Genomic DNA, 15,932 nt, shown 5'->3' with positions numbered 1-15,932 from the left:
AAATCCCTCCAAACGGGCAGCTCTGGGGACCCTTTCAGGCGGATGAGCCCTGAACAAGATTATCCAAGGTCTGTGATGGCAAGTGAAATAGGAAAAGATCCTTGCCCTTAAAATGAGAGATTCTTGTCCATGAAATGAGAGGGAGAAGCCAAGTAGTTGTTCCCGGGAAAGCAACAGAAATAGTCCATCTCACAGCCCCCTGTGCTCACCAGGCAGCCGAACTACACAACAAGTAACAGATTTATTCCAGGTGGGTATTGTCAAATACCCACCACGCTGGGGGTGATGAGTGGGCCAAGCCAGGTCGTACCTACTCTGGAGGGTCTCGTGGTCTAAATGGGAGAAAGACACAGACAGACAGCCCCAAGCCCACATGGCACAGGCTGGGTAAGATACAGGCACATCCAGGTCTTAAGGGAATCAAGAACTGGGTCAAGACAGAGATCTGCGGGGTGCGCTGGAAGCACACAGAGGAGGCGGCATCACAGTTGGGCCTTGGAGGAAAAGGGACAGAGGACGTATCAGTAAGAGGCATGATGGAGCAAGGACCCAAGGGTAGATGGGAGTGCCCAGTGTGGCCGGGCTAAAGTCTGAGATCCTCAGAGAGCAGTGAGAGGAGAAAGGTTGGCAAAGGTCAGACGGTGCTGGGCTGAGTCTCTCGGGGTTTAGTTTGCCTGGAGGCAATGGGGACAGAGGAAAGCAGAAGCTGGCGACCTGTAAACCTGGAGGTAAGGGGCAGACTTCTGGATTCCCCACCCAACAAGGGGTGATGAGGGTGGCATTCAGCGAGACATGCATATCCTTGTGACAGAGGAGAAGGCCCAGTAGACAGAGGTCAGCTTCCCTCAGCTCCCAAGTGAACAAGACTGGCTCTTAACCTCAAGCATCCTCGGCCAGAAGACAAGCAGAGGTGAGAACTCCAGGGAACTAGGGCTGGGCCGAATGGCTTAGTCTCCACCAAGAGAAAGTACAGCTCTAAGACTGTGCATGTGCCTTAGGAGACTGCCTCACCTCAACCTCCCAAGGCTGTGGGACCCCCTCTCCACCCCACTGGCTACCGAAGCTCAGGCCCCACGGGGCACACTCCCTTGGACAGACAGCGAGCCAACAGGAGTGGCAGGATTAAGGATGTTTATTTCAAAACTTTATTGGCAGGGCCCGAGCATCTGCTAATTTGAATGTAAACTTCTGAATGAAATGTTTTAGAAATGTGGTACTATTAGTAAGAAAGCATTTTCTTTTTTTTTTTTATTCTTTAAATTTTTGGCTGCACTGGGTCTTCGTTGCTGCATGCGGGCTTTCTCTAATTGTGGCGAGCGGGGGCTACTCTTCGTTGCGGTGCGAGGGCTTCTCTCATTGTGGAGCACGGGCTCTAGGCATGTGGGCTTCAGTAGTTGTGGCTCGCGGGCTCCAGAGCGCAGGCTCAGTAGTTGTGCCACACGGGCTTAGTTGCTCCGCGGCATGTGGGATCATCCCGGACCAGGGCTCGAACCCGTGTCCCCTGCATTGCCAGGCAGATTCTTTTTTTTTTAATTTATTTTTATTTTTTATTTATTTATTTTTTAACATCTTTATTGGGGTATAATTGCTTTACAATGGTGTGTTAGTTTCTGCTTTATAACAAAGTGAATCAGCCATACATATACATATGTTCCCATATGTCTTCCCTCTTGCGTCTCCCTCCCTCCCACTCTCCCTATCCCACCCCTCCAGGCTGTCACAAAGCACCGAGCTAATATCCCATGTGCCATGCGGCTGCTTCCCACTAGCTATCTACCTTACTACGCTTGTTAGTGTGTATATGTCCATGACTCTCTCTCGCCCTGTCAAAGCTCACCCTTCCCCCTCCCCATATCCTCAAGTCCGTTCTCCAGTAGGTCTGCATCTTTATTCCTGTCTTACCCCTAGGTTCTTCATGACATTTTTTTCTTAAATTCCATATATATGTGTTAGCATACGGTATTTGTCTTTTTCTTTCTGACTTACTTCACTCTGTATGACAGACTCTAGGTCTATCCATCTCATTACAAATAGCTCAATTTCGTTTCTTTTTAAGGCTGAGTAATATTCCATTGTATATATGTGCCGCACCTTCTTTATCCATTCATCCGATGATGGGCACTTAGGTTGTTTCCATCTCTGGGCTATTGTAAATAGAGCTGCAATGAACATTTTGGTACATGACTCTTTTTGAATTTTGGTTTTCTCAGGGTATATGCCCAGTAGTGGGATTGCTGGGTCATATGGTAATTCTATTTGTAGTCTTTTAAGGAACCTCCATACTGTTCTCCATAGTGGCTGAACCAATTCACATTCCCACCAGCAGTGCAAGAGTGTTCCCTTTTCTCCACACCCTCTCCAGCATTTATTGTTTCTAGATTTTTTGATGATGGCCATTCTGACTGGTGTGAGATGATATCTCATTGTAGTTTTGATTTGCATTTCTCTAATGATTAATGATGTTGAGCATTCTTTCATGTGTTTGTTGGCATTCTGTATATCTTCTTTGGAGAAATGTCTATTTAGGTCTTCTGCCCATTTTTGGATTGGGTTGTTTGTTGTTTTGTTATTGAGCTGCATGAGCTGCTTGTAAATTTTGGAGATTAATCCTTTGTCAGTTGCTTCATTTGCAAATATTTTCTCCCATTCTGAGGGTTGCCTTTTGGTCTTGTTTATGGTTTCCTTTGCTGTGCAAAAGCTTTGAAGTTTCATTAGGTCCCATTTGTTTATTTTTGTTTTTATTTCCATTACTCTAGGAGGTGGGTCAGAAAGGATCTTGCTGTGATTTATGTCATAGAGTGTTCTGCCTATGTTTTCCTCTAAGAGTTTGATAGTTTCTGGCCTTACATTTAGGTCTTTAATCCATTTTGAGCTTATTTTTGTGTATGGTGTTAGGGAGTGATCTAATCTCATACTTTTACATGTACCTGTCCAGTTTTCCCAGCACCACTTATTGAAGAGGCTCTCCTTTCTCCACTGTACATTCCTGCCACCTTTATCAAAGATAAGGTGTCCATATGTGCGTGGGTTTATCTCTGGGCTTTCTATCCTGTTCCATTGATCTATCTTTCTGTTTTTGTGCCAGTACCATACTGTCTTGATTACTGTAGCTTTGTAGTATAGTCTGAAGTCAGGGAGCCTGATTCCTCCAGCTCCTTTTTTCGTTCTCAAGATTGCTTTGGCTATTCGGGGTCTTTTGTGTTTCCATACAAATAGCGAAATTTTTTGTTCTAGTGCCAGGCAGATTCTTAACCACTGTGTCACCAGGGAAGCCCAGCATTTTCATTTTTAAAAGTTCTTGAGGGCTCTTAATCTTATTACTTGGTATCTACAGAGCCTGAAAGATTTGGTGCTGTCATCTTCCCAACTCACAGACTGAACTCAAGTTACACTCACAGCCAGACAGCTCTGTCCTTTTGGAAACACACCAAGGATTAAAATTTACGAAAACACATGTTCTGTCCAGGGAGAGAGGCCACTCAGGCAAGGAAAGTCCAGTTAATTCCACTGACCTTTTTTTTGGCCAAAGGTGAGGATGGTTGGAGGTGACACCCTGGTGGGCAGCTGCGGACAACGTCATGGGGGCGGGGGTTGGAGGTGTGGATGGGGGAAGGAGATTTGCATGTCAGTGAACCATGTGTATCTCAGAACAACTCGGCTGCTTCTGAACATGTGGCTTATTCGTGCATTTTAGTAACTGTGGGTCTTGGAGCTACCACTTCCCTCTTTGGTTTGATACCTGGAAGCTTCGAGTCCAATGTGAGCCTCTCTCTCGAGGGGGGCCGTAGAGAGCTCTATGCCCATTGTGGTGCTCATCCGATCTTGGGCTGTATTACTTTTCTGCCCTTATTTCCCCTTTACTGTCACTCTTAACTATTTTATTCTTTTATATGCATTTTTGAAAGTTACCTCCAAGCCCTTGGGGAACAGGGCAGGGTAAAAAGAAGTAATTTTTAAGAACAGGGTGTATATCAATAGCATTTAAAACGTTCATCGGGTCTACGCTAAAGAGATAGTCTGAAATACCCAACTGGGTTTTGCGGGTCAAGATGTTTATCATAGCATTATTTGTAATAAAGAAAAACTGAAAAGAACTGGAGTCTTTCATAAATAGGGGAACAGTTGAATAACCTATGATACATGATGGACTTTTATACAGCCATTAAAATGATACATATAAACAGTTCATGACAACAGGGACAGATACTTATGTTACGTCAAGGCGACAAATACAAGTTAAAAATGATATACACCTCACTGCACATGCACCCACATGCCCTTCTGATACTTGTAGAAGTAACGAACATTTGCCTTTTTTTCTGAAATGGGAATGCATTATGTACTTATAATAACTGCATTATTCCCTAAAGATATAAAGTCGTATGACATTCAGTATGATCACACCTATGTAAAATCAATGAAAAACAAACCAAAATATACATAGGAAAAAGATGGGCAAGAAACAGCCCAATATGTTAATAGCAGTTGTCTCTGGGATAAGCCTATAGGTAAATTTTTCATTCCTTTTAAAGTTCACTCTTCTTTAAAAAAACTTCACTTTTTTTTTTTTTTTTTTTTTGCTGTACGCGGGCCTCTCACCGTTGCGGCCTCTCCCGTTGTGGAGCACAGGCTCCGGACGCCCAGGCTCAGCGGCCATGGCTCACAGGCCCAGCCGCTCCGCGGCATGTGGGATCTTCCCGGACCGGGGCACGAACCCGTGTCCCCCGCATCGGCAGGTGGACTCTCAACCACTGCGCCACCAGGGAAGCCCTAAAAACTTCACTTTTAATAACAGAGATTTGTACAATTCAGGCAGCTTATGTTCGCTCTCCTTTCTCCCCAACAGTATCATCCAGGTAAAAGATGAGATTGCCTGGCCCCTACCTACAAACTCTCCTTTAAGGATCTCCCCCACCACAGGTGCCTCTGTGATCCCCTGTGACCACACCTGGAACTCACCTGGGAACCACTGCGGGGGGGGGGGGGTGGAGTTACAAATCCTACACTGAGAGGTCCAGGTCATGAGGGATCCCCCCACCCGAAGAAATAGGAAATAGCAGCTGTGAGTGACCGCTCCCCAGATTCTAAAGCGCCAGCCATATTCTGAAAGGTTGGGATCCTCCCATCTCTCTGAATAAGTCCTGATCCCTCACGCCAAGAGCAGACACGGGCTTTCGGCTGAAATTATCTTCTACACGGGGCCAGAAACAAGCCTATTTTGAAAACACAGTAGGTGTAGTTTAAAAAAGGTTCTGATCCTTCCAAGTAGGGAAGCTGCAGCTGGTGTTTTGACAGTGTTCAGACTGTGGGTGTGGAAGCATTTTACAATGTCTATTTGTAAATGCCTTTCACTGTATTTATAGACGTTTACAACAAAGCTAATGAATGTCAGTTCCGAAAAATAGCAGAAGTTCTGAAATTCTTCAAAGCACACGTTTGGAGCGGGTGACACCCAATGAGGCTGCAGCCCTCGATGGTCCCTGCTCTCCTCCAGTCTGCCCAACACATGGGTACCATTTTGGCAAAAAGGATGTTACTAAATTCAACAAAAGAGGAAAAAGCTCATACTTTTGTAGTTTACTAGCTCCTGCGAGGGCTTGTTTTTTTTTTTTTTTATGGTGAGTTTCTATGCCCACAGCTGTTAAATAAAGGGAGAAAATAGAAGAAAGCAGGCACATCCCCATATAGCCAAAGATATTGGAACATGGTTGTCCTTACTCATCTCTGATTGTTAAATCAAAATAATGTTATTTTCTTGTATTTCTTCAGCAGGTTTGGTTATGGATATTTAAAACACGTGACTTGGATAGGCAACTAGCAACTAAGAGTCTCCTTGCTTCTCTGGCCAGGGACCCTAAATCGCAGGGAACAGGTTGACCAGCCCAAGGACACCCAGCAGCAGTAAGTGGAACCGACAATCCCACAGAAGTAACAGCAGCACCTACGCTTTACTGACTGCCTGCCACAAGCCAGGCACTAGGATAAGCTCCTTCCGTGTATGATTCAATCGCCCCAACTGCCCCTTGAAGTAGCTACTCTGCATGGCACCCAGAGCCCCCTTCTGTGAAGGGCTGGTCACCCCCGCCGGTGGAAATGCTGTTGGCCCCTCCAGGGACTACCTCAGCTGCAGAGAGCCTCCTTGGCCTTTCCAGCATGGCCCACATTTCACGGTATAAAAGTCTCAGCCATCTCAGCCCAACATAAGACAACTCGGAGGGGCCATTTTAGCCCCAAAGCCCCCATGGACTTGGCCGAGGCTTTGGGGAGCCAGCATCACAACTTTTCTTCCTCTGCCCAAAGCGGCTTCCTTCTCCCTCCCCACAGGCACTGAACCCTACACAGGTCTCGCATACTAAAATTTGCTTCCTGGAGAAGCCCACCTGTGTGGCTCTTCTTTTCATTATATAGATCAGGAAACTCAGGCTCAGTGAGATGAAGTCACTTGCTGACAAAAGGTCATGAAACTAGTTGAATGGTGGGATTCTGGATTTGAACCTACTAACTCTGCCTCCGGAGCCCAAGCTCTTGACCACTTCTCAAAGCTGCTTCACTCAGCCTCTTGGTCCTGGAGATGGTGAGTCACCGAGGATGCCAGACAGCCTGTGTCACCGCAGCTCACTGCCAGCTGGGTAAATCGCCTTTGCTCCCCGAGTTAAAAAGTACTACTAATAAACAAAAATCCCATACCCAACCCACCAAGGGGGGCCTGCTCCTTCCACTCAGACCTGAGACGTGAGATGGGGCATGTGAACAGTTGGAAATGTGGAAGATGCGCCATGTGCATCCCTTGAGAACATGAGCTCAGCCAGTGGCATGCCCCAATTTAGCCCAAGTTGGGACAGTTAAGCCAAGACATGTGGCCTGGAAAAGATGCTGAAGTGCACAGGAAGCCGAGGCAAGCAAACAAGTGAATAAATAAATGAACAGCAGCACTGACAGCAGCAACTAAAAACCACCAAAAAGACCCCACACGCTTCTGGAGGTGAGTGGGGGGTGAAGGGAAAAAGAGCGGACTGATTCCTAGCAAGCAAAAGATCCCAAGTCCAGATGATGAATCTTTTCTGCAGTCTCCGCTCCCTGCCCTCAGAAGGATCTATTACCATAATGTAAATGTCTGGGTTTTAAGTGCCTAAAAATTGTTATGGGGGCAAAAAAAAAAAAAAAAAAAGGTTGGGAAAGAAAGGAAAGGAAAAAGAAATAGAAAAGCCCCATCCCCTGTACACAGAAAACCACTGAGGTGCACCCTTTGAATCCTCCATTTTCCCCCAGCTTTCATCCCACCTGGGAGTTATCTACTCATAGGGACGATGACAGATGTGAAGTTTCTAGAGAAACGACTAGAGATACCCTCTCTTCTCTCTTGCTCCAACCCCTTGCTCCTGGTCCAATCATGTGCTGAGGGTGTGAGGTCAATGGAGATGAACGCTCCCTCCCTGCTTTCCTGGCTGCCCGCTCACAACATCTCAGACTTAGGCTCTGACTATTAAAACTGGGTATTTGTTTTTCTCTTTCTGACTTACTTCATTCTGTATAACAGACTCTAGGTCCACCCACCTCACTACAAATAACTCAATTTCATTTCTTTTTATGGCTGAGTAATATTCCATTATATATATGTGCCACATCTTCTTTATCCATTCATCTGTCGATGGATACCATATGCTAACACATATATATGTAATCTAAAAAAAAAAAGGTTCTGAAGAACCTAGGGGCAGGACAGGAATAAAGACTCACATGTAGAGAATGGACTTGAGGACACGGGGAGGGGCAAGGGTAAGCTGGGACGAAGTGAGAGTGTGGCATGGACATATAGACACTACCAAATGGAAAACCAATAGCTAGTGGGAAGCAGCCGCATACCACAGGGAGATCAGCTCCGTGCTTGGTGACCACCTAGAGGGGTGGGATAGGGAGGGAGGGAGGGAGACGCAAGAGGGAGGGGATATGGGGATATATGTGTATGCATAGCTGATTCACTTTGTTATAAAGCAGAAACTAACACACCATTGTACAGCAATTATACTCCAATAAAGATGTTAAAAAAAAACAACTGGGTAAAGATTACCTGGCTCAGGTCCCCATTTTATTACAGACGAGGGTCCTGGGCTCTAAGGCTGGGAGTTATGAGCCCAAGGCCACACAGCTAATTGGTAGCAAAGCTAAAACTGGATGGAAGCTTCTTGACGCCCAGCCCTGTATTTGCCCACCACACTTGGGGCGGTAATAATCAAAATGCACATGTTTGATGCTTCTAGAGATTTTTCTCTTGCAAATAAGCAACATTAAGAGGGCTCCGCCCATCTGTGGAGGGAGCAGAGATGAAGCCAGTCCTTCAGAAGCGTTCTGTGAGGGGCCGTTACTGCCCGGGGAGGTTGAATCCTTCCTTCAGGAAAGGACAAAATTGCAGCAGCAATGAGCCCAGTTTCCTTTGCTCATCAGCGGGAGGGCAGGAGCAGCCTCGCTCCCCTTTCCCAGAAATGTGGATCCGAAGGCTCTGCTGCTCCCGTGGAGCCCCTACACACTCACCCCACGGCCTAAAATGTCCCAGGAATCACAGGCATTTTTTGACTACGAACTTCCCGTCTAAATGTGGGGCAGCCTGAGCGAGGCCAGGGGCGCAGGAAGCGGGAACCGGAGTGGTTTTCCTGGCAGCTCTCCCCTTGCACTGTGTCCTTGTTCGGATGAGCACAAACAGGCTGGGCTATTTATAGTTGGTGAAGACACGTTGGAAGGTGATGGGGCATTGCCCACTCAGTTCCCCTCCAAATTTCTGTTCTCTATGCAGACTCTGCGAGTGTGGGTGGCAACAGGCCTCCGTCTAGAGCCCATCCAAGGGCACAAGCCCCATGCCCTTAAGGCCGAAGGACGATGACACCCGCAGCTCCCATCGGCAAACCCACAGCTGGGCCTCCCAGAGGGGCAAGGGGCTTTAGATGCTTGGAGGCGGGGATCTCATCAGCGCACAACTCTGAGAAAAGTTTGTGGGGTGTCACCTGGAGGAAGAGTGTTCAAAAAAATAGCCCATGGGAAAAGCGTTATATGAACCAATTAGTACCTGTGCCCGTGCAGGGCGTTAATATCCCCTACTGATTCCTTGCCTGCCTCTGGCCGTCACTGGCAGGAAAATCAATGTGGCTCAGTCTGAGCTGAGGCTAAGCCCATCACTACTGTTGTTGGATCTTGCTGCAGGGAATGAAATTTATTCTAGGTGAGGATGGAAAGACGTATGGAGAGAAAGTTATACATACAAATGAAATGAGGCCAGCAAATAAGGTAGACATTTCTACAATGTGACAAGGTATTTTCCCCTGTGGGATTCCTATGCTCCATAAACCACCCACCCTTCCTCAGTGCCCAGCCTTCCCTGACGCTCTTGCGGCTCTGCTTCCACTCCCTAGAGACCTCTCGATGTGCGGTCTGAGGGCGTCCGTGTTTCCTCGCTCCCTCGGGGCTGCTGAGCATGACCTGTTTGTCACCACGTGGCAACTCCTCTCCCTACAATGTCACCCACTGAGCTCTCTCAAGGGAGGAAAAAAGATTGGTTGAGGGCCTCACAAGGGCCAGGAGAAGAACTAGGTGCCCTAGGAGTGGCAACGGAAACTGAGACACAGAGAGGTGTGTACCTTGCCTGAAGCTACAGGGTAAGGAAGCAGAGGGGTGGGCTTTCCACACTGGTGGGCCTGGCTCCAAAGCCCAGTAAGCAGTGGGTGGGCAGGAGGCATGTCTCGCCTGGTTACTGTAGTTAACTACCACCCAGAAGAGGGCCTAGCCAAACGGAGGCACTTGATGAATTTCTGAAATAACGAATGACACCACACACAGCACACACACAAACACGCACGCACACACACACAGAGCACACACATACACACTGGATCCATATCTAGCACCCAATTTCCACCTTTCCCCCATAGCCGAGTTTATCACAAGACAAGTCTACACGTGCTTGGTAGCCCACCTGTTCTTTCTTCAACTCAACCCTGAGTCTCTCTCTTACCCCCAACTATTGTATAGAAACCACTTGACTGGGATCACCAAGGGCCAGCTAGTGACTGAAGCCCCTTCAGTCTCCCCGGCTATCACTTTGGTGGAGGTTCTCAGAGTGGGCTTGGCTAACCAGCGGCGGCAGCAGCCCCGGGAGCTTGCTAGAAACGCAAATTCTCAGGCCTGAACCCAGACCTCCTGAATCAGAAACTTGGAGAGCAGCGATCTGTGTTTTAACAAGACCGCAGGTGATGCCAACGTACACTCAAGCGTGAGACCCACTGGCCGGTAGGGGCTCCACCCTCCCTTCTCGTGGCTTCCACGGCCTTGCAGTCCACTCACCCTTTTCCACAGCTCCTCGTCCTTCCTCCGCCCTGTAAGTAATGGTTTTCCCCACTGTTGCCTGTACTCTCTCCTCTTCTTCTCTGTAATCTCCTGGAGTGATTATAGCCATTCCATGGGTGTAACTACCATCTGTGAGCCAATGACACCCACCTCTGTAATTTCTAGCCAAGGTCTCTCTCCTGAACTCTCCAAAGACATGTCTTGGTCCTGACTTGTAGAAAAGAAGGGAAACACTCAAACACCACATGCCACATCCCTAGGAATCTTTGAAAAGACATTTAGAATACTTGAGCAATCCAAACTCAAAATGATGGCCTGACCACCCAGGTACACATTCTATCTGCCTGCTTAGGGAACATTTGTGCGCACTCTAGCTATCTTTCTTTCCCTTTTTTTTTTAAATTAAATGATTGATTAGCTTAGAGCTAATAAGAGCAAAGGTCTTTTTTAGTGTGTTCTTTTGGTGGGCATGGGGACCACACACCTCACAGAACCACCAGGACCTAGAAGTTTACTTTCTGCTAATTTGTATCCTGAGGGGCTTGAAGCAGCTGGGATGCCTATGTAAATCTAAAGAAAAATTAACTTCGGTGTGGGTAAGTTAGTCTCCAGAGAGACATCTGCCCTTCCCTAAGCACTTAGTCGATATTTGGCATATAAATGTTTACTTAATCTTTGCCTCAAGCTAAAATGTCTCAGGGCTCGTCACTAATCTCCCAGTGTTTCCCTGGTATCCAGGGCTCCCTCTTCATTACAAGGAAAAAATGTGCAATTCCACTGTTGCTCTCCCTGGATCCGTGTTCCAGTTCTCTCCATATAGCCTTCAGCCTTTCATGGGAAATGTACCTGGTGTGTTTAAGATTTAAAGCAATAGACCATCTGCAAGTGGCACAGGTCTGGGAAGCCACTAGGCCTCCTGCCCACAGCCTGGTGTCCAAGACCCACTTGCGAACCTTCTCACTGAGATTCCTCCTCTGACACAGGCTTCCACATCTGAAGTCAGTGGACAGTGCCCTCTGCGATGCTTGAGCCACAGTAAGCAACTCCATCCATCTGGAACCTCTTGACTTAATGACCTGCTACCGCCCTGACTATTGAAACTTTCTTATCATTGACTGTCATCAACTCCCAGAACACCCCGACATCCACCTGGGAGGACACTGGCTTCGAGAACATCAGCCTCACCTCATTTCAGCTCTTGCCATCTTCCTGAGCCTATGAGAGCCATGTGGGCAATCCATCCCCTCCCTCCCCTGGTCCCTTCAGCCCTTACGACCTTCATTCATCCTCAGTCACCCACATTCAGGGCGCCTCCCTCTGTGGATATGTCCATCTTCAGACCCACTCTGCCTCTGAAATTGTGGGCACCAACTTCCCCTTCCTGACCAGCATCTCCAGTACTTCTGGCCATCGACTTTCCCCACCTCCTGCTTCCACTCCATCCCTGCTCAGCTCACCTCCTCTTACTCTTTTAGCTTCACTTCCTTCCTCTCAGTCCCAGACTATCACTCAAGCCCCGCCTCCACCAGCCCCGCCCCTATCACTCAGGCCCCGCCTCCACCAGCCCCACCCCTATCACTCAAGCCCCGCCTCCACCAGCCACGCCCCTATCGCTCAGGCACCACCTCCACCAGCCCCGCCCCTATCACTCAAGCCCCGCCTCCACCAGCCCCGCCCCTATCACTCAGGCCCCGCCTCCACCAGCCCCGCCCCTATCGCTCAGGCCCCGCCTCCACCAGCCCCGCCCTATCACTCAGGCCCCGCCTCCACCAGCCCCGCCCCTGACTATCACTCAAGCCCCGCCTCCACCAGCCCCGCCCGTCCCCGCCCTGCCAGTTCCCTGCCCCTCCACTCAGAGCGCTGGCTGCTCTGTACTGCAGCGGACAACAGGCACGGCTCCCTGGCAATTTGGGCCAAAGGTCCTGCTCCCACTTGCCCGCTCTTTGGGAAGAAAATGAGATTATTTACAACTTGGGTGTCCATGTTTGGGAATATTAACAAACCTGTTCTGGTCTCTTCAGCCTGCTTCTACCTCTTTCCCCATCGGGTTTATTTTCTTTTGAAGGCACACACCTGCTCTGCCCCTCAGGTTTCTGGCTCGCTGCCTCTAGCTGCATGCAAACTGCTAGGGCTCAGGACACCCTGCTTCTTTCCAGCTTTTCCTTGGATTTTTTTTTCTTTTGGACCCTTCTCCCAAGTTTCAGGGCCTCTTCTCATGGGGGTTTCTGACCCCATCTTTATTAAATCGATAATGCACATTATGAGACATATAACGTCACGTCAGTGTGTGTGTATACAACACACACACACACACACACAAAAGTTTAGGTATATTCTGTCATTTGAAATACCTTTATGATCAAATATCAAAACAAGTGAGTAGGCGCTATACTTTTGAGACTCCACTTTCTCAAGTGTGAAGATAGAGGTAGACAGAATGCTCTTTGTACCACGACTACCTTAGTTATATGGTGGGCTGGACGAGACCAGCAGACGCTGTCTTTATGCTGTGAGATAATAACTGATGCATCCCCAAAGCACAGACTTTCAAACAAAGGCACTTATGACCTAGGGGAATCTCCTATCATCATTGAATTTTTAAATCAACTCTGGTACTAAATTTTTTTGGAAAAAGTCTCTTTCTTTCTGTTAAATTTCTACCTACATTTACTATCTGGAAGTAAGTATGGTAACGGCATGCTGCTACTTGCTCAGATGGACACAAAATCGCGCAGGTGTCCTAGTTCCTTTCGACATGATTCCTGAAGACCAGAATCTATAATGGCCGAGCCCCACCGTTACTAAGATCCAGAGCAGTGCCTGGCACACAGTAGTCCCTCAATCTATTTCTGTTAAGTAAACGCATCTAAAAATGACTCCCCTCTTCCTAAACTTAGGTATTCCTTTTTCTAAAAGATGCTAGTCCCTGTTTAAATAGAAAGAAATTGATCTCTTCTGGAAGCCACATTTGGCAGTGAGCTTTCTGGCTGGTGAGAGGAAGCTTGAGCCCAGACATTGCAGCTGGAGCGGCAATGCCTCATGCCTCATGCCCAGTAAGAACAGCAAACGGTGACCGTGTGTCCATGTGTTCAAACATCTGTCTATCCATCCGCCCATCTACCCATCCAGTCAGGTAAATCCTGGCGAGGATTTGGGTTTGCACAGCAGACAATACCCCTTCTTGGAGGACTACCGACACAAAACTGTTTGACTGTTAACATTCCTACCTGAACTACCTTGGCGGAACAAAACAAGTTCATAAACCAGTATACGGGTTGGTTGTCCGATGTAACTGCTTAGCAAAAAATATGAAGTGCATGAGATACTGAGAAACAGCAAGCCTTTCTTCGATCTTCTTAAATTTTTTTATGTTGAAATCCATGGCACACTACGTGACTTAGAACATAAGACGCACATGCTACAGAGCTTGCACAGGGGCTGGGAAGGATGACAGGAGAGCAAAAGTGAACAAAATGTAAGCACTGGCACCTCCCCCCCTTCTTAGGAACCATGGCATTCAACAAGTGTATTAAATGAGCCACTACCATATGCTCAACCCCGTAAACCATGTGGAGATGACAAAACACACTCCTGATCTGCTTTAAATCTGGTAAAGGAGTCCGGGGGTGTGAGCATCCCAAGTGGCAGAGCATGGGGCCCCGCACCAGGCTAAACACGGGGTGTCAGGCGTTTGGAGGAGAGAGCAATCGTGAGAGTTAAGGGAAGACTTCCAGAAGAGGGGCGTGCTAACTGGGCACTTAAGTCGGGGAGCACTAACGGATGCATGAGAGGCAGCCAGGGAAGGAGGGTGGCACTGTCAAAAACCTGAGATTCTCACAGCGTGGATGTGGACCGGCATCATCGATTCCCAGACCTGCTGGATCAACGACCGTGGGGGTGGGACCCCGCAATGTGTTTGAACATGATCTCCAGGTGACGCCGATGCACGCTCAAGTTTAAGAACCACCAAGTTAGAGCAGGCACCATCCTCCCTTCAACTGGCTGTGCAAGCGGTCAGAGAAGGTACCGGCTCCTCAAATGCTCCCAGCCTTGCCCGGGGCTGCCACTTCCAGGGATTGGCAGGAAGGAAGCGTGGGGCTTGCCTCTCACTCCCTCCTTTCTGCAAACCAGTGCCCTGGGAGCTTGGGAGGTCGGGGACTGCCCACCCTCTCCCAGGCCGCTCAGATGCCACACACAATGTAAAGAACAGTTATGCTTCCCACTGGCTTCTGTACAAACCCCTCTCACGCATCTTCCTCGGTGGCTCATTCTTCTGATCCACAGCTGGATCTTGGGAGGGCTGGAGGTGGGGAAGGGCTCAGCAGAGGCGGGAGGAAAATGGGGCTTCTGTGAGCCCAGAGGGTCGGAGGTTATCATTCATTCCCCGCTCCCGTGCTGGTCTAATCGATGGCTCGCAAGGCCTGCACCTATCTCCTAACGAGATGGCTGAGAGCAGCCTTTGAAGGCGCAGAAGCCATTGGAACCGCACTTCGCTTTGGATCGGATCATTAGAGCAGCAGGAATATTCTGGAAATCGTTACTGACTTCATCGAAATGCCTGTGGTCCCTGGAAGACTATAAGAATTTGGCAGAGCGTGGCTTCTGCTCTCCTTTCACCCACCACAAAGCGATGTACGACCCCTGCTGCTCCCTCCTCCCTGTTCGTGGAGCTCGTGTTCTCTTTGGAAGCACTTAGGTTTATATAAACTTTTCCTTCTGAAGTGCGAGCTCTGGGCCGACCACGCTACTGAAGTGGCCCTTGCTAAGGTCACTGGGGCCGGCAAGCGGCCTCATCGTGCGCATGTCCGTCAGCAGAAGAGGACACGACACGTAGGGGCCTGACCCACTCAACAGTGGCCCTGGTCCCATTAGTTTCCCCTGGGGCCATCATAGGGGAGCAGTTGTTTGACTGGATCTGGGGGGACACCTGCCGAATGACACAAGTGAGCCAGCCACTCCTCCAATGGGCTCACATACCTGAGAAAATTTTGTGTTATGTGTGTTTTACCACGATTTAAAATTTTTTCTAAAATGTACATGAGCTATTTTTGTTTCACTCCAGTATACCCAGTTTGATACACAATCATAAATAAGACAGTGAAAGTAAAGTTGATTTACAGGCCCGAGGCTACATACTCGGAAATTATATCCTTCCATCCTTTTAGATGCATTCCATGCTCATCCACAATGTACAGACAGGGAAGGTGAGGAGAGAGGGGCAGTGACCTGCTGGGGCTCCCACTCCTACTATGACATGAGCCTGGAAGCCTGCCTGACTCTAGCACGAGGACATTGAAGCCCCATAAGATTCTCACCATGCAAACTTAGCTCAGAAGAACAAAAATTTGGTGAGTGACTGTGTGTTTACAGGTCCATGTAAAGACCTCTAGGCCACCGACTTGCTCCAGTATATTACATCAACACGTATAATATGCATGTAATAGTAGAAAGTTCCAGCAATGAACTTGTGGAGAGAACGTGACACTTCCTTGTCCTTTGTGGTGGGCATCTCAGGTCTGGAAGGCACAATGTCCAACTCTGATTCCGTATCACTAACACAGGTGTCCAGCCAGCCAGTGAACAAATTTGAGTTTTGCCAG

The 15,932-nt window shown here is 48.3% G+C and overlaps 1 protein-coding gene across 5 annotated transcripts in view; it reads right to left on the bottom strand.

The window, feature by feature from the left end:
• The window catches only part of SH3KBP1 (SH3 domain containing kinase binding protein 1), a 343,295-nt gene that overhangs the window by 34,858 nt on the left and 292,505 nt on the right, over positions 1 to 15,932 (bottom strand). The window lies entirely within an intron of this gene.

Source organism: Delphinapterus leucas, chromosome X, assembly GCF_059928025.1.
Source record: "Delphinapterus leucas isolate spDelLeu-1000000601 "Yukka" chromosome X, BTC_Dleu_Yukka2, whole genome shotgun sequence".
Classification (NCBI taxonomy): domain Eukaryota; kingdom Metazoa; phylum Chordata; class Mammalia; order Artiodactyla; family Monodontidae; genus Delphinapterus; species Delphinapterus leucas.
This window is presented reverse-complemented; position numbering and strand designations above follow the sequence as displayed.